The sequence below is a fragment of the Stenella coeruleoalba genome (assembly GCF_951394435.1).
Source record: "Stenella coeruleoalba genome assembly, chromosome: 15".
NCBI lineage: Eukaryota > Metazoa > Chordata > Mammalia > Artiodactyla > Delphinidae > Stenella > Stenella coeruleoalba.
Window position 1 is genome coordinate 46,684,288 of NC_137161.1, and position 23,889 is coordinate 46,708,176.

At 47.2% G+C, this 23,889-nt stretch overlaps 1 protein-coding gene and 1 pseudogene across 5 annotated transcripts in view; both read right to left on the minus strand.

Moving 5' to 3' along the window:
* RIN2 (Ras and Rab interactor 2) overlaps window positions 1-23,889 on the minus strand; it is a 238,423-nt gene that overhangs the window by 67,792 nt on the left and 146,742 nt on the right. The gene's annotated exons all lie outside the window — the stretch shown is intronic.
* Window positions 11,936-13,413, minus strand: LOC307197749 (short coiled-coil protein-like; annotated as a pseudogene). The gene has a single exon. The product of its transcript is annotated as a short coiled-coil protein-like (transcript).

A 23,889-nucleotide genomic window follows, 5' to 3' on the forward strand; every position in this document is an offset into this window, starting at 1 on the left:
GAGGAGCGTTTGGAGAGCACTTTGGAGAGTGACGTGCAGTTTCTTGTAGAGCTGGAGATACACAGACCTGCATAGGTACTACGTACGAGAGAAATTCGTGCACATGGGTACAGGGAGACCTTGAGAAGAATATTGGCTGTACCGCCATTTGTAAGAAAACCAGATTATACGCACCTAAATGTCCATCAATTGGAGAATGGATAAACGGAGGGATAGAATACTACGTGGCAGTTAAAATTAATGAACCAGATTATATGAATCAACACATATATAGACACAAAAGCTCAAACAAGTTTTCATAAAAGCGAAAACAAAAAAGGTTGAAAAGGATTACATTCAGTACATGAGGTTTAAAACCAGGCAAAATTGTACTATTGAGGGTTTGTAGATATACACGTAAATAAAGACAACTGCAAGATGCAGTACAGGGTTATCTTCCTAAACCTCAGGAAGAGAAGTGGATGGAGGTGAGCACAGGTGGAGGGGCTCAACCTCTGGCAACTTTTCATTTCTGAAAGCAAAATGACAAAATGATGAGATTTGACGGAGCTAGTGATGTGTGTTTTAGTATCATGTGTGATCTTCTGTGTGTTTAAACGACTTCATCATCAAAATTATTAGGAAAATAAGAAAAAGGGTGGATGCGTATGAAAATGGAAAAAGGACGAACTAAAACGGTGGGAGGAGTGGGGTGAGCTTGGTAGGTCCCCCCTCCCATTCTAGGCCGTGGCTGGGGTCCTGGACAGGAGCGCCACACACAGCCCATGAGGGACACACAGGACAGACAGGTCTGCCCTGGGGAGGCCCAGCCTCGGGCTCGGGCAAGCCTCGGCCTCTGGCAAACCTCGGAGGAAAGATTCCCACTGCAGCACATTCAGCCTCTCCGCCCTCAGTCCCCTTCACGGCCACAACTGTGATCTGAATGTCAAAATCCCAAATGGCTTTCCCCAGGAAAAGCAGCTGACCCGCTCCGGCCAGGCTGTTTTTTCCCAAACACACGCTACAAACTGCGGTTGCCACTCCGCCGCACTTGGATGGCAAATCACAGGTAACACTGCTTATCTGTAAGGCAGAGGGCGGCGTAGTGCTCCCAAGACACAAAGGTGGGTGATGACAGAGGTTGCCCCTGGCTGGATGGCTATGGGACTCTTCAGGCCGGATGAGGGCTCTTTCAGCCCCTCCATCCCTTTCAACCCCAACTCATCCACCTGACGGCACAGATTTACCCGACAAATGGAGCAGAGGCTAGGGGTCCAGAGCCAGGCCTGCCTCTGAGTGACCTGTTTATATGCCAGCCAGGCCCCTCCAAAAGTAAGAGTCATCCTGAAATCTCTGCCACCCCCTGAGGTCGGCCCAGATGTCACTGATGGGATTTGAGCTGTTCCCCACATTGTCCCCAGATACACGTGTGTGTGTGTGTGTGTGTGATTGGTTTTAATTCCTGCAGATGTTTGACCTCAACCCTGTGCTCTCATGTTCTTCCAGATTTGAGGCCTTGAGGGCAAACAGAGATAACTTACCACCCACCAAAGGGGACCAGTTTGAACCTAAGTTTTAGCCTTTTCCCATGTTAAAGCCAACAGTGGTTTCAACGTATGCGCTTTATCCAAGTCAGTGCTGCCTCATCAAAATTTCTCCAAACCCACTTACACAACCCGAAACCCCAACACATCCTGGTCCCTGTCGAGAATTCCTTCAAGGGGGAAGGGGCTGCCTAAGCACGTGCCAAGCTGGGAAGCCAGCGCTTCTGTCCACAACCCTGATTGGCCGCCCAGGACATGCGTGGACACCTGGGAAGGAGGCAACAGAGCCAAAGGGCTGTTCTTCAGTGAATCTTCTCCAGAGATGGGCCATCAGGTTTCAGGGCACTGAGCTGGTGAGACAGTAGTTCTTGCACCAAAACACAGCAGGTGTGATCCACCTCTCCAGAAAGCTCCACAGGCAGTGACACAGTCAGGGCACGGCAGAGACGCCCTGATAGAGCCAGGGCACTGTCTGTGTCCGCCACGCCCCTTGGGGAGACGGGGCTGGTGTGTTGGACGTACCAGCAGGACGAGCCCTTCTGCAGCCGCCTCAGGGGTACCAAGCCAGGGGTTGGGTCTCTGGGTCCCTCCCTCATTCTGCTCAGAAAGCCAGCACCCCGGGGCACCAAAACAAAGCACAGGAAGTGCTCACCTAGGCGATTTTCACACTCTCCCGGCAGCCAGGCCAAGGGCAGGAGAAGAATTCGGGAAGTCCCAGGTTCTTTCCCGACATCACACCCAGGACTCGGCCTGGACAAGGCGGGACCTGCCGGGCTCTAGCCTGGCACAGGAGTCTACACTGATGTGGACCACTCTGTAATCATTCTGGGTAACGTCCCAGTCGGTGGGAACCTCACCTTCGGGGCCACACTTCCAGCAGCAGGCGGGCACAGTGTGGAGGCAGCCAGCTTCCAGCCACTCCCGGGTGGTCTGGCAGCAAGGAGGGGTGGTGAGCGCCCCAGCTTGGGCTCGGAAAGACCTGCCTTCAAATCCCACCTCGGCCTCCTGTCAGCTGAGTCCTGAACCCATCTGGGCCCACTCATCCCTGGACCTTGGATGCTTTGGGGGAGAGAGTTGGATGATTAAATAGGATGATGACATTAAAACATTCTGCAGCATGCCCCTAAATGCTCTCGCATTCTCTTCCTAGTCAAATCCTCTCTTTATATCAATGGTGACCTGCTAGGAAGCAGAGAGCTGATAAAGCTGACACTTAAAACGGACTCACACACCTCCCAGCCTGCAAAGAGGCCATTTCATCCCCAGCAGCCGACAGGATCTACAAAAGACCAGTGTTCGCAGACTCCAACCCTCCTTCTGCCTGTCTGCCCAGAAGTCTCTCATCTCGAGATCTGCCCACTAGATGTCAATTTCCACCACCGACCAGGAGAGAAGCTGCTGTCCGCCACCCCTGCTTGCAGGGCAGCCTGGAGGGAGGGAAAAGGGAGGGACTCCAAACCTTGTTTTCTTTCTTTCAGGGTTAGATAAAAGGAGAAAAATTCTCTTGAAGGTCAAGCAAAAATAAAACGAGAAAGTACTTATAGAGCAAGTTCTGATACAGCGCTCTTGGAATTCCAGGACCAACTCAGGAATGTTACCCGTGGTTCTGAAAAGGATGTACCACTGAAAGATGAAGACTTGAAACCTAGGGTGTGGGAAAAGTCAAGTGCTTGGCCCTTAGCCACAGAATTTCTATTCCCCAAGTGCATCAACTTGGCCTTGGGGTGTGATTGGCCTTTACAATCCTATCAGCTTTGTGGGATTAGACCCAACTCCAGGTCATGAACAACCACTGACCCTGACAACTGCCTTTCCTGTCTGCTTCTGCTGAGCTGGAGAAGGCTCCTGGTCTTGCGGGCACACCCCATGCTGGAGTTTTTCTGAAGCAGTCTGGAAAATAATGGACTTCCTACAAACTTTCAAATGATCTTTGCCCCCAGGAACCGTCACCATGGAAACCAAGAAGTAACAAAAGCTGCTTCCCTTCACCTGCAGAGGAGTGTCTGGGGAATAATGTTGGAGCATCTCAGAACCTTGCCCTTTTCTTTGTTTTGCTTTTACTCTGTGTGTGTCACGTCTCCCAAGAGTGTTTGCATTTACATTTTTGAAATTTAATTAAAATTACAAACATAATACATTCCCATGAAAAACAGATTATTGTAGTTGTAGATGAAGAGTGTTGCCTGTCATATCAGTAAACAAAGGATGTCAGGGCCATCAGGCCAGCAGCCACTGCAGTTCCCTGCCTGTGCACCCTGAGGGCACTCAACACAGGATAGTGTCCCTAGATAGCTACGGTGCATACCGAGGAATGATGTCAATGAGCCCAGACTCCTGCATCTTTCCCAGAGGAAAGTGCTAAATTCATTAATTTGAGATGTCTGTTTTTTCTTTAATGAACAGTAATCTTTTGATGTTCAGACTACTTGTTCTTTTTTGTAAAAACTCCTATATATCTGGCTCCTCCCTGACCTCTCTGGAACAGTCCCTCAGAGTTATCACCTCAGGATGTCCACCGAATAAAATATAATTCTCAACTTTTAGGTTGTGCATTTTTTTCAGTCCACATAGTTAAAACTAATCTCCCTCAGGACTTCCCTGGCAGTCCAGTGGTTAAGACTCCACGCTCCCAATGCAGGGGGCATGGGTTCGATCCCTGGCCGGGGAACTAAGATCCTGCATGTCGCATGGCGCAGCCACAAACAATCAAAACTAACCTCCCTGGACTAACACCTATAATCCCACCTACTCAGAAGGAACCACAACGATCAGTTTTGTACGTATCACTCTTGAATGTTATCACTGTGTGCTTTTTCTACCAGATGGAATCGTACTGACGTATTGTCCTATACCTTGTCTACACTCATTTCACCCAAGGAAATCTTGTAGGATTTATCCATGTTGATACACGAAACCTTGGTTCATTCATTTTAAGTGGGAGTGGTTTTCCACCAGAGGGATAAACCATGCAGGAGGAATATACCATGTATCCATTCTATCTTTTTTTTTTTTTTTGGCTGCGTTGGTCTTCGTTGCTCCACACAGCCTTCTCGTTGCGGTGGCTTCTCTTGTGGAGCATGGGCTCCAGAGTGAAGCCTCAGTAGTTGTGGCGTGTGGGCTCAGTAGTTGTGGCTCACGGGCTCCGTAGTTGTGGCTCACAGGCTCTAGAGTGTAGGCTCAGTAGTTGTGGCGTATGGGCTTAGTTGCTCCGTGGCATGTGGGATCTTCCCAGACCAGGGGTTGAACCCGTGTCCCCTGCATTGGCGGGCAGATTCTTAACCATTGCGCCACCAGGGGAGTCCTATCCATTCTATCTTGATAGACGCTTAGGTCGTTTCCAATACGTTGCTGTCACAATCCTTACCATAATGAACAGCCCTGTGTATTGTGTGAAACCTCAGAGAAAATGCCAGGTTCTAGGCACGTGACAGGTTGAGGTGGTACCACGTGGCTCTCCCTGGGTCCGTGTCCAGCTACAGTGCCTCCACCTTCTTTGAAAACATCCACCTCACTTAGTGTTTGCTGGTATCAGACTTCTAAGCTTTGGCTAATCTGATGAGTACAAGTGGCTTTTTATTGTCTTAATGTGCTTTGCCCAGATTAGATGTGTCAGGGAGGAATAAACTTTCCTCTACCCTTCTAGGTTCTTCTGGCTGGTCTAAGAGTTAAGAACTAAAATAAATTAAATAAATTAAAAGGAGACAGATTCACAGCAGAAAATCAAACAGAAGTTTAATAACACGTACACATGGGAGAGACCCAGGAGAACTGAGTAACTGGCCAAATGGCCAAAACCTTTATATACCACCTTCAGCTCAAGACAAAAGAGGATGTTGGGATAGTGGTTTGGGGTTTCAAAGGGGAGGAAGGCAGTTCACATGAGATGGAACAGCAGATGTTTGGGAAACAAAGGTTTGCTGGGCCCTGCAGAGACAATGGGACCCGGAGAGGAGTATGAACAGACTTCCTGTCCACCACCTCGTTCATATTAGAGGTATTTATGGTGATGGCTCCCTTCCTGGAACAGGTCCTCTATCTGCATTCTATTAGGCAGTTTAGGGGGAAGGTCAAAGGTTCCTCCTGAGTTGTTTTTTTTTTTAATATTTATTTTATTCATTTATTTTGGCTGTGCCTGGTCTTAGTTGCGGCATGGAGACTCCTTAGTTGCGGCATGCATGCAGCATCTAGTTCCCCAACCAGGGATCAAACCCGGGCCCCCTGCATTGGAAGTGCAGATTCTTACCCACTGGACGACCAGGGAAGTCCCCTTCCTGAGTCTTCTGGGTGATTGTTTTCAACTCCAAATAATCTGCACGCCAAAGAGATATTTTGGGGTGGCAACTTTTTCTCCCCTACCTATTTTTGTTGTCTATTTGTATTTCTTCCTCGGAAGGATTGCCTGTTCATTTATTTGTTGCCGTTTTGGGGTTTCTTGATTTTTCTTAAGTTGTGTAAGTTGTGGATATGAATCCATTGTCTCAAATATTTAAAAGATTTTCTCTCATCCTGCGTCTCTGTCTTTTACGTTTCGTTAAACTTTCAATGTTGATAGAATCAAAGTTCCTTACGGTTCTTGCTGACTAAACTTTGCTAGGAAGACATACCTTATCTTGAAGTAATAAAGTCTCCTCTGTTTTATGCTAAGACACACATAGTTTTCCTATGTACATATGATGTATTTGTTTATTTGTAGGCCTTTCATCCATCTGGACTTAATTCTGAGTGTGCTGTGAAGTCAGGACGAGGAGGTGAAGAGATGTCTATAGTAAGGCCAGGGCTGGTTACCCATGCCCCCCGGTCCCCCGCCCCTAAACCCTGGCCCTGGGATGCCTACATCTGCCCCAGGGCCTTCTGCAGACCAAAGAATGTGCCCAGAAGGCTGCTTTTCCTCAATCTGCCCAAAGGCTGGGGGTGGCCCACAAGGCATGAGCTCTGCCCTGGATTTTTCATTCCAAATGGAAAGCCAAAGGCTGCCACAGTATTTATGCCACAGTCCCTACTAGCCCTGCTGATCCAAAACGGCCCCTTAACCACAATCAGAACCTTCCCATTTACCAAAAAACAACACACACTACCTTTTTATTCCACTTTCTCCTTTGTAATTAAAAAAAATGCAGCCTATCTCCAACACACTCACGCAGAGGAAAAGCTGACGAGCAACCCACCCCTCCCCGTCCTCTGGGTTAAGTGAATGGTTTGACACGAGTAACTTTCTGTTTTTAGCACAAAGCAGTAAATAGCAGTATTTAGAAGAAACAAACACAAGTGAATAACTGAATATTTAAAAGCAGAATTTTGGCTAAAGGCCCAGCTTCAAATTCCTTTGGCTCTGCTAATTCAAGCAAGGCATCCTTGAGGAAATAATTTGACCCCTTAAATTTTCTCATCCATGAACTGAGGACACTCTGAGGCCTGCTTCTCAGGGCTGTTTAAGAGTCCCAGGAGGTGCTGCAGGCCAAGTCCGCAGCAGACGGGCACCTTTAGTGTTTGCCCGTGGGGAGAGGGCTTAGCGATGTACACCACCACCGTTGGAGGACAGAAAAGTGAGAGTCTGGTTTAAGGCGTGCCAGAAGTATGGGCTGGGGTTAAGGATGCAGTATGTGCAGGCTGATTGCATCTGCTGGGGACGCAGGTCCTGCGACAATGCCCATGAGGGAGCCCTCCACGTGCTATGTCCTCCCGGCACCTGAATTTCACGGGGCTTGTTAGGGGCCTGATAAGCATGGATGTACTTTGGTTTTGTTTTTTTAAAATACATTTATTTATCTTTGGCTGCGTTGGGTCTTCGTTGTGGCGCACGGGCTTCTCATCGCGGTGGCTTCTCTTGTTGCAGAGCACGGGCTCTAGGTGTGGGGGCTTCAGTAGTTGTGGCTCGTGGGCTCAGTAGTTATGGTGCACAGACTTAGTTGCTCTGCAGCATGTGGGATCTTCCCCAGACCAGGTCTCGAAGCCATGTCCTCTGTATTCGCAGGCAGATTCTTAACCACTGAGCCACCAGGGAAGTCCAGCATGGATGTACTTTGAACGGGTAGAAATATTTGAAATTCGGGGAGACCCAATCAGTACTGGTGCCCCTTACGTGCACTGGTACTCCTTGCAGGACCTCATCGAGGGACCAGGCTTCGGTAGCGCTTAGCCTCTTGGGCCTTCCCCACATCTGAAGAGCCCTGCTGCACAGTGGCCTCCCCCGAGACTGGTGCTTCTGCCAGACACGTTAGGTGCTTCCCCAATGCCTTCAGGGGAAGGGAACTGGCCCTCCACGGCCAGCCCCAAGTCCCTTGTCGGAGGACGGAACCTGATTTGTCTGGTGCACAGAGACCCAGAAGGGCCCTCAGAGTCAGTTCTGGACCACTGACTGATGGGCGCTGGGGTGTAAATACTCCAGATCCCTCACCTCTGTTCCTTTAAGATGGAGCCAAAGTTACCCTCAGGGGACTGTGCTTGAACTTGGACCCTTGCTGACCTTCTCTGCCCCACTCTGCTGTGAGTTTCTCTCGGGAGCACTTCTTGATAAGCCACTTTCATGAAAATCTTTAGCTCTGGGTTTGTTTCTGGAGATACTGACCCAAGATGCCCCCAACCTTCCCACTTGGCCGCCCTCTTTCACCACTTGAGGTTGATGGTCCTGCACCTGGGACCCTCCTGGAGCCAGAGGCTCTCTCGAATGGCTGCCACCTGGATGTAAATTCTGTACAGCAGCAACGGTGTCCTTCTGCCCTGTGGAGACCTCTGAATTCAGCAAAGTCCGGGGCCCAGGAGTTGTTGAATGAATGGGTGCTCTCCCCTCTTCCGCCTTCCTCTTGGTAACTTCCCTGTTCATTTCCTTCTAGACCAGGGGTAAATCAGGACACAGATTGGGTGGCGCTCCAGCCCGACCATTAGAGCCTCAGCTGGACACCATGGGGAAGTAGCTGACATTGCGGCAGCCACTGCAAAGGTGCCGCTTAAGAGTTTTCCATTATTCACCAGCAAACACACCGATGTGGTTGCACATGCAGAGCGCAGAGCTCTCTTCTGAGCCATGATTAAGCTCTCACTGAGCGGAGGCCGTTGGCTTTAAAACACGGCCTCTCTAATGACTCAATTGTAAACTGCTTCTGTCGACTTGTAAGAGAGACCCGCACTGGCTCTACCCTGCCAGACACTTGCCACCAAACATGGGGAGGCCCAAATATGGGGAATAAATCGGTGTCACTTCTAGAGGCCCAGCCCAAAGCTGTCTGTTAGTTTAACCATATTTGAAATGATCCTCCACAGCAAACACTGATATAACTTTAAATTTAGTTACATTGGAAAAAAAAAAATTTTTTTAAGATACAGAGTGGGGCTTCCCTGGTGGCGCAGTGGTTAAGAATCCGCCTGCCAATGCAGGGGACACGGGTTTGAGCCCTGGTCCAGGAAGATCCCACATGCCGTGGAGCAACTAAGCCAGTGAGCCACAACTACTGAAGCCTGCGCTCTAGAACCCGTGCTCCGCAACAAGAGAAGCCACCGCAATGAGAAGCGCGCGCACCGCAACGAAGAGTAGCCCTCGCTCACCACAACTAGAAGAAGCCTGTGCGCAGCAACAAAGACCCAACGCAGCCAAAAATAAATAAATTAAATCAATAAATTGATTAAAAAATAAAGATACACAGAGTGTCTGTAATTCTACACACGAAACATGGAAGCAGCCAGTGTGGTGTACCTTGAAACAGTCATTTGGCTGAGGTCCTGGTTTACTCTGTCAGTTGTCTGAGGCCAGTGTTGCGTTAGATTCTTCAGTGACCTCAGATGTCACAGATATCGCCATATCACTGCCCGTGGCTTTGTGTTTTAAGGTGAAATAATAAGCTAACCGACAGAAGCACAAAGCTCTTTCTAAGAGTTGGCACTAATGTTTCTACAGCCCTGGCTTCAGCATTTGTGTCTGAAGTCTTGATTTTGCATATTTTAAAAAGATTTTAAAGAAATGTTTACAGTGGTGATCATTTTGTAACGTACAGAAATACTGAATCACCATGTTGTGCACCAGAAATTAACTTAGTCTTGTAGCTCAATTATACTTCAAAAACAAACAAACTGATAGAAAAAGAGATCAGATTTGTGGTTACCAGAGGTGGGAGTGGAGGGTCGGGGAGGGGAAATTGGATGAAGGTGGTCAAAAGGTATAAACTTTCAGTTATAAGATAAGTAAGTACTGGGACGTAATGTAAGAGAGTAAATCCTAAGAGTTCTCATCACAAGGAAAAAAAATCTTTTTTCTTTTTCTTTTCTTTTGTATCTATATGAGATGATGGATGTTCATTCAACTTCGTGTGATCATCATTTCATGATGTATGCAAGTCAGATCATTATGCTGAACAGTGCTGGATGTCAATTATATCTCAATAAAGCCGGGGGAAAATAAGCAAAAAAAAGAAACATATATAGAGTACTCTAGGTCAACAACAGAGAAGAAAGACATACAATGTGCTCCATCAAATTTAAGATAGTATCATTATAAGACACCATCAAGAAAAAAAAAAGATCTGCCAGTTATAACACACCCTTGACTATAGGATACAAATAACTTCAGAGATGGTAAAGTTTGAAAATCAGTACATCTTAGAATCGAAACGCGCTGTCAATTGTCTTCATGGAGCTCAAGTGGAAGGGCCTGAGGTTGTGTTGGTCGATTGTTAGTGCCTTGTTTTGCTGTCTTCTTAGTAACAAACGTGCTGCGTGTGACTAACATCCTGGAACTTACAAAACGGGTGCGGTCGGATGACCAGCCAGCCTTCCAGCTTCCTGGGCTCCACCTGGCACCCCCTCCAGGTGTGACAGTCTCCCGAGAGGTGTTCCACAAAGTCAGAGGCTGGAAGACTGGCCAGAGCAGATTCCCACACAGCGAGCAGGCATCTCTGCTCAGGTCCTGGGAAAAAGGAAACTGGGAGGCCGATCGCATGGGAAACTAGAGCTAAAGCCCGAATGTGCTGCCCTTTCAGCCTTCGAGCATTCAGAGGAATCCCAATGTGGGTAGGTTCACCACTACAATCAGCCTTGCCCACCCACTCACCGGTTCAGCCACAAAAGTTGTTCCTACAGTTAAGAAAACTATGCAAAACTTGAAGTGAAAAAGCTCCCTTCAGGGTTTCCCTGGTGGCGCAGTGGTTGAGAGTCCGCCTGCCGATGCAGGGGACGCAGGTTCGTGCCCCGGTCCGGCAAGATCCCACATGCCGCGGAGCGGCTGGGCCCGTGAGCCATGGCCGCTGAGCCTGCGCGTCCGGAGCCTGTGCTCCGCAACGGGAGAGGCCACAGCAGTGAGAGGCCTGCTTCAAAAGTTCCCTTCAAAGTCCTAGTTGGGCACCATCTAACAAGCCTGCCTAAGGGTCGCCTGGGATCACATTTTGTTCAACTCTTCTTTTTTTAATTTTTTTGTCTGAATCGCATGGCTTGCGGGATCTTAGTTCCCCGACCAGGGATTGAACCCGGGACCCCGGCAGTGAGAGCGCAGAGTCCTAACCACTGAACAGCCAGGAATTCCCTCAACTCTTTTCTTTGGATGAAGGCTCAGATTCTGTAAAGTCAGATGCAGAACTTATGGAAGATTGATACGGTGCAAATGATATTTGTTTGGCAGAAAAGATAACCCCAAAGGTTTTGGTTTTATTGCCCTGTCCACGTTGAGCCAGTTTTGTGTTAGGCTGAATTATATAAAATTGCAGTGTTGGAAGTGCAAAAAATGGTTGCATATCGGCAATATCAAGCCCATATCTAACTTTGCAAAGTTAGATACACAAAGCTGGCCAGTGGCAGATTTTTAAAGCTGGTTCAAGATAAAATACTTTTGTCCGCTCTTTATTTATTTATTTTTTTGAAACAGCTTTTTATTAAACAGCAAAGCATAACGGCAACACAACTTTAAATGTTTGAAAACTTTAAATGTTTGAAAATTAGGTCACAAAGGGATGCAAAATGTTTGCAGTATGACTATCATATATTCATACAGCTAAAGTCATCAGATCTTACACCAATACGAACATTAAGATTATTCTATGATTAGCCTAAATTTAATAACCATAAACTATATTAGTGGATCTCTCTTCCTATTTAATATTTTAACATTACTTCTGATACTGATTTCTTTACCAAATGGAATCTACAAACTAATTTTTTTTTTTTTTTTTTTTTACAAACTAAATTTTAAAAAACTGTTAAATGACTAAAACTCTGCAAACCAGTAGCTGGGTTTACAGAAAATTCTGGGAGAAGTAGATAAAATACTGAGAAAGCATCAGTTCGTATACATGTAAAACTCTCCCATTTTATTCATGATTCTGATACTGAAACACTTTTAAGGGACTTTGCAAAGTTGATCGTCTGGGTACTGCAAATAAACCTGAGACCAAACTTTATTCCCTTCTAGGTGTGGTTACATAAGGTTAGCCAAACTTAATCCATTTTCTTATATATTCCCCCCCAAATCTAATCTGTGCCAGAGATACCACAAATCTGGACTAAAAACAAGTACTTACCAAGTACTTACCAAGTACTTGGTTACAAGTACTTACCAAGTATTGAATACTTCTCCTACCCTATTTCTGTTTTCCTCAAAATTTTCTATTTCAAACACACACACAACCAGAGCTCGTCTTTTCAGATATCAGGTGGATTATTTTGTGCAAAGGAAGTTTTTAATGACAAATCTTCCCAATATGATAATTCAGTTTCAAAGAAAAATCTTCATCCTTATAGCCCCCGTTTTCAATTGATTAAACAGAAACCAACTATCTTATCTTATTACTAAATATAACAAATAAGCCCTAAACTGAGAAAGTATCTTACTTTGGTTAAGTTTCAACAGAGTTCGGGCTACTCTCTTAGATGATTAACTAAAATTACTTTTTACAAATGTGAAACCAACTTTTTCCTTAGGGGAAGGAAAATGGGAAGAAAGCAAATGGAGAAGAGACACACGATGGTGGACAGGGTGTATAAAGCTGTGCATTCAGTACATGATTTTGGTCACTTTTTCACAACACGGTGGTTATCTTCTTGTGTCTCTAACTATGCCTATAATAAAAGACAATGCTAAACCTATAGATCAAAGCAAATTTGATATAACATTCATTTTCAAGTTTCACAAATATATGCATTTCTAATTATAAAGTCTCTACAATACGTCTGCACATTTTTGTACACTAACATAATACACAAACTCATGGAAGTCTCCTGTTATGCTCTTAATTTTGCTTAGATCTGACATTATCTTCGTAAGTACTCAGTGAAGCCACAAACAAAAGTACTATAACTATTGCAATCTATCCAAGTTTTAAAGAAAAAAAGGTCAGCAGCAATTCCATAAGACATAAGGGATATCAATCCCTTATTTTCTTTGGCTTTTTGTGTCAGTTGTTTGAAAAACACTAGAAGCTGACATGAGGTTTTCTATCTACTGTTCAAGAACTTGGTTTTCTGATTTTAGCTTCAGATTTTCTTCCTTAACTGCATCTACTCTTGCAGAGAGATCTTCAAGTGTGTGTTGGAGTTCCAACACTTGATTAATAAGTCATGTTTTTTCCTCCAGTTCTACCTGATTTTCAGCATCGACTGCATCCATGTCAGCATTCATTACCTTCAGTAACAAAACTTCTGGGCTTTGGATACAAAATCCTTGGTGAATGGTCTGCCATTTGAGGCACCGGCAGGGGGAGGGACCCAGAGGATAACTCAGGTCTGGACACTTGGACCAACTGGTCCACTCTTTATTTGCTAGTCTCTGCCATCTATGATTGGCTCTAATAATTTGTTGATTTTCTCCTTAATGAGTTAAATCAATCTCTGACACACGCTCACTACGTATTTGTATGAGAATTATGTTTTTCACGTCTATCCGTTCTAAGAGACTTGACGACTGTGGGTCCTTGGCCCTGTGTGTGTATAGGGTGAGGGGTGTGGGTCGCTTAACCTCTCTGGACTTCAGTTTCCTCAAGCATTCAATACATCAATGGATTTCTAACGCCTCTTCTGGCTCAAACTCTTGGTGACGGCCAGCTGCCCCCCTTAGCCTTTCCGGAATGCAGTGGCATAAATATCTAAGTCACATTCACTTCCCTTTTTACCACCTCCAGCTTCCTACCGAGCAGCTGCCTGCACAGGGCTTTCAATAAGCCCTGGAGGAGAAATAATGACTCCCCCTTTCTGGAAGTCAATCTGAATGTATATATCTGCAACTCAGTATGCAAACTATCGAATTCAGCATTTCCAATTCTAGGAACTGATCCAAAGAAGCAATTAGGTATATGTTAAAGAAGGTTCTTGAGAACATCATTTATAATCATGAACAATGGAAAAAGGACTAAGTGTCTAATAACAGTGGCCTCCTTAAAAGTGTGGTACAGAAAGGTACTGGAATATTATACAACCCTTAAAATGGTGATTCTGTCATATATATACACACACATATATATGTTTATTGATATGTCAGTATGTACATACAGAGACCTGTTATTCAGTGGGAAAAAAAGTTGTATGTATTCTCTGAGCCCATTTATGTAATATATTTATCTATGGATTAATATAATACACTAGAATTACAAACAGAGAAAGCAAACTTCTGTACTCATCAGCATCTAGATTCTCACAGGGCTCATTTCCAGGTGGTGCAATTAATGAGGGTACAATATAGGTGATATTCTCGTTCTTCTTTACGTTAAGAATTTTTTCTGCAATAGCTTTCTTTTTCCATAGGAAAAATAGCTATCTTCTTTGGGAAAAAGAGAAGTAAAAGGACAGTTCAACAGGTGGAATTCATACAGAGCCTGGAGTTAACAGCCTAGCAGTTAGATCAGTCTTCAGAGCTCCTGGGTTTGGCAATATGATAGTCGGCCAGTAGGTGCTCAAAGTTGCCAAATGGAAGTACCAGCAATATACCGCTTGGTTGGTGAAGGCCCTGATAAAACTAAGGAAATGGGATGCTCTGCCACTTGTCATGGCCTGAGCTAATGAATTATGTTCCTCTCCCCTCGAGGCCAGGTTGACACTCAGAGCTGTACCTCACCCACACAGCCCACCTTTTTTTTTTGACAGGTCAACTCAATTACAGGCCAGGGGTTAACTTCAGCATGGAATCAGAGTCACTCCTCATTCCAAAACCTCAGTTACACGTAAGGAAGTTTTCTCTCTCTCTTTTTTTTTTCCTAGCTACAAAAAGCAGTGCAAACTCTGAGCTGTAATTTTCCTGTGCCCACTGTCTCTGCTCAGCCCACCCCAGTGCTACTAATTTCAAATGCCCTGAGAGTGTTTCAAGTGGCATTTCTTCAAATGTTTTCACCCAACACTAGCAGTGCGGGATGTGAACAGGCATGATTTCAAAACAAGAGTTACTGCTCCAGTAACATTGGAAATAGCCAATGAAACTGGGTTAAACATTCAATTAAACAAGTTCACGTGGACTCCTCAGAACCTTTTAAGAAGCTGGTGTAAGTGAGAGTCTCCAGGAAGAGAACAGAGTGTGTAGGATTCCACAGCCTTCTTGATCTTTTTTTTCTTTTAATTTTTATTTTATATTGGAGTATAGTTGATTAACAATGTTTTGTTAGTTTCAGGTGTACAGCAAAGTGAGTGAGTTATACATATACATATATTCTCTCTTTTTTTAGATATTTTCCCATATAGTCCATTACAGAGTACTGAGTAGAGTTCCCTGTGCTATACAGTAGGTCCTTATTAGTTATCTATTTTATATATAGTGGTGTGTATATATCAATCTCAAACTCCCAATCTATCCATCCCCCAACTCTCCCCCCACTGGTAACCGTAAGTTCATTCTCTAAGTCTGTGAGTCTGTTTCTGTTTTATAAATAAGTTCATGTGTCTTATTAGTTTTTTAGATTCCCCTTATAAGCCCTTCTGATCGTTAAGGCTCTGTTGAGGACACTTTCCGAGGAGCAGTGTTCTACAGAAACTCTTAAGGAAATGCTGACTTGAGGAGATGCTGACATGGCCCCTAGGAATAGTAACTGCCGTATTTGGAATTTCAATTTTAATTTTTTTTTTAAAAAGAGAAATGGAGTAAGGATTCAAGGGGAAAGTAACAGGAGAGGAGACATGAATCTCCAACTTGCAACATGAAGATGAAAAATTTAGAATCGATCATCAAAAATGTTTTTTTCTGTAAATTGAGTATGACAACATCCTCTGAGCACATATATTTAATTTAGGGAAGGAAGAAAGCAGAGGGATTATGAAAAGGGACTTTGGATTGTAAGACAATGTAAAGTCTGGTCATTTTCAGTCTTGTGAAGATGATTAGTAACTGGCAGGCAATGAATCATTGAGGCTTTGAAACTGACTAAAATGCAAACGCTTTGTTTCTAATCAGGACCTGGAGCTCTGATGTAGATGTCGGCCGAGGCACCCCAGAACTTCAGATGGGATACAGGCAGCAGCCCGTACCTCCCGGGGTCGCTGCTCCCTCAGGCTCCACTGCAAGCACGTGGACGCCTCTGCCCAAGGCTGTAGATGCTCTGTGGGCAGATGAGGTCAGAGCAGGAGGGGCTCCATGCACGGATACCCCAGCTTCCCCTCACCCAGGAGGGACAGTTCTGATGCTCACTATACAGTCTCCCCAAGGTCCCCAGCGGGACTGAGCCCCAGTGGCTGTTCTCCCTTCTCTGTCTCACCTCCCTACGCCCCGACCTGAGCTTCTGGTGGTCACCTCCCAAACAGACTGCTGGTGTTCATAACCTGTCTCTGAACCTGCGTCTGGGGACCCCAACCAGTGTGGTTCTTTTCGCTATAAATTCAGAGCAAGGCCTCTCAGGTTACCTCCTCTACCTGAGGCAGCTGGGTGCCTTGGTCCCTCCCTAATGTTCCCAGGTAACAGGTATACGCGGGACTATTCCTGCAACTCTGCTTACGTAAAGTGACCAGAACGGGGCACAGCGTTCCAGCGCTAGCTTGGCCTCGTCTCTCCTCTACACAAACAGGACAAGTTTGATAAAGAGGGTTTCAACCCTCTTTATCATTCAGAATGAAACTAGCAGAATAATATTCCCCAGACTAGTATTTCCCAAACTGGGATGCACACGTGCATCACTTGGGGATCCTGTCAAAAATGCAGGTCTTGGTTCCTAGGTCTGGGGTAGGGCCTGAGATTCTGCATTTCAACAAACTCCTCGGCTGACGTGGAACAAGGTTCTAGGGGTCCAAGAGCCCTGAGGACAAAACCAATATATATGTATATTTATAGGTTAATCAACTCGAATTGTTTTAAGACGTCCATTCACTAATTTAATTCAGCTGCTCAGCTGCAAACACGAGAACAGCTGTTGAAAAGTCCTTCTGATGGTGGGAAAGTACATATTTGGCATATCCGGACACCAAAGATGTCCATGCACAGCACGGAGAGATAGCAGATTTGGAATGAGAGCCACTGTCAACACACATTTATTGAAGATCGGCCACCTTTGGGGAACTGGGCTCAATGGACACTGAAAGACGTAGAAGACATTGTCCCTGTCCCTAAAAAGGCTTACAATGTGACTGGAAAGGTAAGACAGAGAAAAGTAACAGGAAACACATGCCTGGTGAGTGGCCACAGCCGGTAGTGACTTGGACAACTTTAATTGGTCCTAAGTCACAGTGCCGCCCCTCTGCTCACCGAGCAGACTGCATGGCCCCCGCCCCAGCGGGCAGACACCAGGAGCTGCATTTTGCAAGAGACTCAGGCTTAACTTCAGCCGTAGCACACACTCCCCACAACACACATGCTCATGTACCTTGTGGGTGATGTTCCTCTATTAGAGACGTTTTAATGTCCGTACTCAGGGCAAGAGAACTAAAAACTTTTAGAGGGGCTTCCCTGGTGGTGCAGTGGTTGAGAGTCCGCCTGCCGACGCAGGGGACGCGGGTTCGTGCCCCGGACCGGGAAGATCCCACATGCCGCGGAGCGGCTGGGCCCGTGAGCCATGGCCACTAAGCCTGCGCGTCTGGAGCCTGTGCTCCGCAACGGGAGAGGCCACAACAGTGAGAGGCCCGCATAACACACACACAAAAAAACTTTTAGAAGCAGAATCCATCCCACGTTCATAGCTGCATTACTCACAATAGGTGGAAGGGGGAAGCAGCCCACATGTTCATCAACAGATGAATGGATAAACAAGATGCGGTTTATACACATAATCAAATACTGTTCTGCCTTAAAAAGGAAGGAAATTCTGATACATGCTCCATCATGGGTGAACCTGGAGGACATGATGCTGAGTGAAATAAGCCAGTCACAAAAGGACAAACATTGTACGATTCCACGGATGTGAGGTTCCTAGAGTATAATCAAGTTCATAGAGACAGGCAGTAGAATGGTGGCTGCCAGGGGCTGGGGGGGAGGAAGGAAGGGGAAGTGAGTGTTTCATGGGTTCGGAGTTTCAGTTTGGGAAGATGTAAAGGTTCTGAAGATGGATGGTTGGGACGGGGGCACAATAATGTGAATGTACTTAATGCAACAGAAATGCACACTTAAATATGGTTGAAACGGTAAATTTTAGGTATGTTTTACCACAGTTAAAAACCAGAATCCACAAAAGTCAGAAAACAGGGCTTCAGAGTTTTTTGTTTTGTCTTTTTTACAGATCTATGCTACAGGGACTGTCTTTGGAGGAAATAAGCTACAATGGCCCCGCTGCAGCTTCTAAACCCTGGGGTCCCCTAAGAAGGTAACGGTCGTCTGAAGCGAAGCCCCAGAGGGTCCGAGATGTGACCTCTGGAGAGCCTGTCCACCGATTCCACACCTACGGCCCCAGGGCCTCTTGATGCCGGGATAAAATGCAGCCCCCGCGGCCATGTGTCCCTACACCTCGGCGTCTCCTGTCTCCTGATGACAACAAACACTCAGGATGGAGAACAGCCTGATGTTCACACACCAAGATGGTTAGGAGTGACCAGCCCAGCCCAGGATACTGGGCATCTTCCCAATGCTGGACAAGCCTCCTGGAACCAGGCGGCTGGGCTGAGACCCTCCAGGAGGGAAGAGCTGATCTTACAACAGGTGCATCGACCTGCAGGCCTGAGGTCGGGGCCGGAGCTAGAGAGCTGGGTCCAACCCCACATGCCTTCCTTTGGTGACTACAAGCAATGCCCGAAAGCTCTCGCCTGGTTTTGGATCTGAGCATTTTGGTTCCGACAAGAAACTTGTCTATGGCCAGATGACTTCTGTGAGCATATGGAAGGCCCTTGAACTCTTCTTGCAACTTTATATGGAAATTTGACATTGTATAGCATGTATATTATATAACATACATGATAGTATATATAATACAAAGAGTCCTCTGTGCCATGGTCACAACTCTGCTGTAAATCTGAAATGATATCACTCAAAACCCTCACCCCCTACCCCCGGGGCGGGGTGGGGGGGAATTAAAACAACGTACTTAAGAATGAAAACCAGGCTGCCAGATGTAGAGAATGGACTTGAGGACACAGGGGGTAAGGGGAAGCTGGGACGAAGTGAGAGAGTAGCACGGACATATATACACTACCAAATGTAAAATGGATAGCTAGTGGGAAGCAGCCGCATAGCACAGGGAGATCAACTCGGTGCTTTGTGACCACCTAGAGGGGTGGGATAGGGAGGGAGGGAGGGAGACGCAAGAGGGAGGAGATATGGGGATATATGTATGCATATAGCTGATTCACTTTGTTATACAGCAGAAACTAACACAACACTGTAAAGCAATCATATGCCAGTAAAGATGAAAAAAACCCAAAAAACAAAACAGGCTGCCAGGAATCACTTCCCTAATTTCTCCCAGCTCATCTTCAAAGCTCACTTTGCACACTCTTCTTGCTGGGAAATCTCTGCTTTGGAAAGTTCAGGCAGCTCTGTTCCTCACCCTCAAAATCTGCGTCTAAGTACGCTTGGACCCCTAGTCAGAGGAAGTGTGGCCGACACACCTCTTCCTGCACAGGCCCCTGGGCTCCAAGGCCTGGTTGTGCCATGGCCCCTGGGCACCCTGACCACACCGAGCTGAGCCCCTTCACCGGGGCTCCTGCTTAGCCCCCTGGCGAGCCAAGGTTCAGGGGTCCCCAGGCAGACCCGCCGAGCTTCCTGATGAGCCCCAGAACCACACAGCCCTGGTTGGAAGGCCAGCTTGGGCTCCTGCCGCCTGGGGGACCCGTGGGGGAGACCGTACCTCCCTGAGCCTCAGTCTTCTCATCTGTAAAAGGGGTGATGATCACTTGGTGGGAGGATGAATGGGGCCCAGCATAGGGAAGGTGCCCGCACATCTGTGGCCATAAGAGCCCCAGCCGGTGGTGGGTGGAGGCTGCTGAGCCCAGCACTTGGCTGTCAAACGTTTCCAGGAAGGAAGCATTTTAATTTCATCATATAGTTAACTTGCGTGTCACATGGGAAAAATAAAAAAATATTTTAAATTATATACAAATGGTGGTGGTGGGGCAGAATCTTTCAGGCTTTGGGAAACTCTAAAGGCATTTAGTGTGGTCTTGGGGTAGGGCAGGAAAGCACCGTAGGGTGAGTGGCAGGGGTGAAGGAGACAGGGAGGGGGGCTCGGGGGGAGATTATGAAATGGGCTGCACTGGGGACAGATGTTTTATGTCCTTTAGTAGATTACTAGCAAAAACTTGAGAGCAGGCATAGTGTTCACTGTGGGGATATTTTTCCGCCACTCAAGCCCGAAATACAGCTCCTTCAAACAGGAGATGCTCATCAAATGACCACGAATCTCTCCGAATGGAAATGAAGCGTTACCTTCTTCGGCCTGGCAGTCATTTCTCTCTCTCCAGTCTGATTCTGAAAAACTCTGAACTTTTGAACTTGAAGCCTTAGTTATAAATGATGATGTCTTTGCGCTCCTCGAGTTAACCCCAACTCTCATTCACTTGTATGCCCCGCGATGAGAGATTCCTTCCGCACCATGATTCTAGTTACCAGAGGGTTAGTCTCCCCCCCTCTCTGATGTCCAAAGTCTTTCTGAAGTTCTTATGGACAGAACATAACGTGACGCTTCTTAGATGAGTCTTGTCAGGCCTTGAGGCGGTAGCTCTATGGATGTGACGGGTGAAGGACAGACAGAAGCTGTCCTAACTGGGGAAGTCTCAGGACATCCACGTCACATGTGACAGGACAGGTACCACCCATCATGTCATTTATTTAATGCTCACATCATCCCGGTGTGATAGGTCTGGGGCTTTTCGTAACCCTATTTCACAGATGAGGAAACTGAGGTTTGCACAGTCTGTCCCACATCAAGCAGGTGGTAATGGAGCAACAGGGCTTGGCAGACAGGGTTCTTAGACCTGCAGAGCCATGACCTTCCCACGAGTCTTTTCTTTTGTGTAAGGATGCACATCTTTGAGGCACTGAAGGTAATACTGGGCTTTGCTACAGTGGAGAAGGCTGACGTGTGCACCTCTGGGACGCTCCTGTTGGCTGTTCCCAGGATGAACTTACCAGCTTCATCTCAGACCCTGGGGCTCCCCAGGACATCCCGAGCTCAGCCTTCCTGCGTCTGTCTCCTTTTTGGCTCCTGGGCATTTCCTTTCCTCTGCGGATAAGTGGAGTCTGAAGCTGCTCTCATGCCCAGCTGAAGGCTTGCCCAGAAGCCAGGGCTAAAGGCTGGTATGGAAGCTCCCCTGGTTAGAGCCCAGGGCAACTCCCAGCTGCCTGGCATCTCGTTAGGGACCCGCCCTTCCCGAGGACGGCTTTGACAGTCCCTCCAACGTGGATGTCATATATCAGAGGTCCTTGGAGGCCTCAGGACACACTCAGCTATGTTTTGTCTGACTCGCCCCACGTGGGCTTGTCCCGTCTTTTATAACTAAAATGGTTCCAGCATTTAAACATATGATGTTTCCTACAAAAAAATCAGGAGGTTTCCATAAAAATCTAGGTTTCTAGCTTCTTGAAGCTGAAAAACTCTGGGCCGTGGTGATGCTGACCTCTTTATACGGGATATCTGCTTCTGGTTTGCCTCAGTCCCCACCACTCCCTACTGTTCACCAATACTGAGGCCAAAGGTCAGTGCTCAATTACCAACTTGCACCTGGGAGGGCTCGACTGGTTTAGGTTATGCGCCTGGCCCCTGTAGGCACCAGGGGTCGAGAGCTCTGGTATATTCACTCTGGCTACTTCTGATGATCTATAGGAGGCAGAGAATGTGGTTCGGGAAAGCGCATGGGCCACGCCCTTGGAGACCAGGCCCTTAGTGGCCCTGTCATGTGTTCATCTGTAAACTGGAGGCGCTGCTACCCACACTCAAGATTGCCTTTAAGAAGTCAGTTGCAAAATGCAATTATCTCCCAAGTCAGGGCTCAGCAAACTCTTCCTACAGAGGGCCAGAGGGTCAATATGTTAAGCTCCAGAGGCCGTATGGTCTCTGGAGCAACTTGGTTCCACCACCGTGGGATGGAAGCAGCCGTGCACAGCACCTCAGTGACCAGGTGTGTCTGTGTCCCCACCATGGAGACAGGCGCTGGCCGGGTCTGGCCTGAGCGTGGCAGTTTGCTGACTCTGCCCTAATTGACTGTCCGGTTGCCTGGGTGTCTGCCCTCTGGTCTACTCCGCATATTTCAGGTAGAGAAGTTATTTAAAAAACTCTGGGGCGGGCCTGAGCAACAAATACACACCGAGACCTCACAACATTCCTAAACGCCTTGCCTTCGAGTGGCTCTGGTCCAGCGTTCCCAGGGCCGATTCTGAGAAGGTTCAGAGAAGGAAAACATGAAGTCCACGGCTCCAGAGGGGCCAAGATGACATGTGCAATAAAGATGAGAAGGTGGAGGGTGAGGCAGAGTGAACCGGAGGTGACGGGGAGACTCGGGAGGCATTTTGGGAGAGGGGAGAAGGGATGTTTCTGGAGGGAGCGGCCAGGCACGGGGACACGGGTGGGTTGACCAGCAAGCTGAGCTGTGCTGGGTGGGAGGCCCACTCTGCACCCTATGAGGGGTGGGGGCCAGGGAAGATGTGAATTGCACTCTGGTTTTCTTGGTTGATGGATTAAAGACAGGGTGCTGTTGCCAAGCTTTCCGAGGGCTGCTCGTGTTGGATCATGTCACTCCCTCTCCCCCAAATGCTCATGGCTTCACTGCACTAAGAATGATTCCCAGGTCCTCACCCAGTCAGCACGATGGCCCTGGCTACTCCCCCCGCACCGGGCCCTTACCTCACGCCCACCCCCGTCTCCCACCACCCAGACACTGGCCACCCTGTTCTTTCAGAGTCTCAGGCCCTGCTCCCCGGCTTGTGTGCTTCCCCCTTGTCTGGGAATAATTTTCTCCCTGCCTCTTTCCCTCCTGCAGGGTTCAGCTTAAACACCACCTCCTCAACGAGCCCTCCCCCCTCAGGCCTTCCTACCTGTCTGTCCTTCAAGCTCAAGTTTCTCTGATCGTTATCTGCTTCCCCATCACCGCACACTCAGTGCCCAGGGCTGGCCCTGCCACCATAGGTGCTGAATCAATACAGGTTGAAGAAATGAACGATATATGGGTAATACACACATACATGCATTACACGCTTTTTCATTCATCCAGCATATTTATTGAACACCTACTATTAATGGCCAGGACAGTGGGTGCTAACCACACTCACACTTTCCTTGCTTTCTTTACTTCTGGAAGACCTGCCCCAGAGATAGAGAAACCCCAGGAATGGGTTATTTCCTAATTGACACTGCAGACCAGGAGTTTTCAACTTCAGCACAGTGGAAATTTAGGGTCAGATGATTCTTTGTTCTGGGGGCTGCCTGTGTGTGATAGGAAGCCCGCCAGCTGCACACCCACCCAAGCTATAACAACCAAAAGTATGTCCAGAGAACCAGCGGCCTAGACTGGACTGGCTGTCCTGGACCAGAACCCGGAGGATCTGCATCTTCAGCCATCAGCTTCTCGGGAAACAAGCCCCGAACTGGGAAGTTCAACGAGAACTGGCCTGTTTCCACCTGAACTTAAGTAACACACACAGAATGTCAACACACCAATTCGACAAGGCTGCCAGGGACCAGGTCTGAAACAAGACAGAACACAGACACTCAAACCACAAAAATGACTAAACGGCCCCCTCTTCTGACACACAGCGTCGCTGCTTCTGTAGCATTGGCGCGTTGACTCCCTCCATTCCTCCTGCCTCTGGATAAAACTCACTGCGCTGCCCAATCACGGGATTGCCCTCACTTCCTGATGACACTCCAAGCCTCCTTCAGGGTTGCCAGATGAAAGACAGGGTGCCCAGTTAAATCTGAATTTTAGATAAACAGAGAATACTTTTTTTAATGTAAGTATGTCCCCAATATTGCATAGGATGTACTCATGCTATATCTGAAATTCAAATTCAGCTGGTGTCCGGTATTTTTATTTGCCAGTCTGCAACCTAATTCCTTAGAATTAGCCC